We start from the raw sequence: 1,555 nt of genomic DNA, 5'->3' as shown, positions 1-1,555 counted from the left end.
GGTCACTCATCCTTTACTACGGTAATTTATGGGTTTATCACATTAGCTTTTCCCCCCCCAGATTTGAAAGTAGCGTTATGGGAAGAATCAGGCTTCTTGAGCACTGTTAACGCAGTCATCAAGAAACTGGAAGGTAGCAAGTTTAATTTTTGTACAGCCCACCAGTCATAGTGAGCCTGGAGAAACAAGACCATCATTTCAAGAATTTGGGTGTAAGAGAAAAACCAGAAAAGGGGAGGGTAAAAAACAGTGCAGGATGTTTGAGTTGCTAGTGAGGAAAGGGCAAAGTTGGCCTGACCCATTTTTTTGGCCCTTGGCCCCAAACAACTTTTAGTAGGTCTGAATGTTGGATGCATCCTGTATCCTAGAGATTTTTTGCTGTAATAAAGACCTGAGAACGGTGAAGAGTTCGGTATAATTCATTGCTTTGTTATTATAAAAACAAACCATTTAAGAAGAGTCTGGATCAAAGAACTTATATTGTTTAGAAATACTCTATTATATATTAAAAAAACATATGTCCATTAAAGGTTAATTTATTGGATTGCCTGAAAATAAACTACTTTGTGAAATTTAATGTTGCCTTCGCACAGCAACTATGGCACTGAAAGATTGCATTTCCAATGTGAATATAAAAGTTTGAGTAAAGTCACATGGACCAACATCTGCTGCTGCATATAGTCATGCAGCACAATTAGCTGCAGTGCTGCTATGCCAATTACACCAGGTAAAGACCTTGTCCTATATTTCTAACATAACAAATATGTCTGATTACAGTCTATTTCAGGAGCTGTCTGGTCTTTGTCCATCTTTTCTTTCTTTAATTTTCTTGGTTTTATCAGCAGAGCTGTTCTCTAATCTAGGTGGAAACTGTCTGTGCTCAAGTCATTTCTGTTGATGTATGGCTAGTCATTGTTCCACTTCAGTAGTTAATTTATTGTCAATTTCAAAGCTCTTCTAGCTTCTTGGGATTTCTTTCCTTTCCGAAGTCAGTGAGGAAAAAATATATGTAAGATTTTATGACATTCAGAAACATCTGCACTTTATCCTTACAAACCGATTTTGGTAACCACTTCTGCTTAAAATGACATAAAGCCTTGCCTTGTGTTAGAATCAAGATAATCCACTGTTTCTAGTTGTTTCCCTCCCACCCTATCCAAGTATGTGATTCCACTTTTGACTTGGGTAACAAAGCTCTTCCCTCAATAGATCAGGGTCAAATATTATAACAATATTTATATTTAAAGTTTAACAACAATAAAAACATTAATTATATTAATATATTAGCAGTAATGTACTAATATTAAATGCACTGATTATGTAATATATTACTATAATAACCTAAAATAACAATAAATTTAAAACAACTTATAAAAACAAGCTGCTTTTTCTGGACTGAGTTTGCACTGCATACCATGTTCCAGATGAAGCATAGAGTACATTAGTGAATGAAGGCTGTTCCAGAGCTCAATCTCCTTTTTCAGATATCGAGACATCAATTAGGAGACAACATGTCTGTTACCAAATTGCTTCAGCAGCAAATAATAACTTTAGG

This window comes from Caloenas nicobarica, chromosome 7 (genome assembly GCF_036013445.1).
Source record: "Caloenas nicobarica isolate bCalNic1 chromosome 7, bCalNic1.hap1, whole genome shotgun sequence".
Taxonomy (NCBI): domain Eukaryota; kingdom Metazoa; phylum Chordata; class Aves; order Columbiformes; family Columbidae; genus Caloenas; species Caloenas nicobarica.
Note: the sequence above shows the minus strand (reverse complement) of the source record.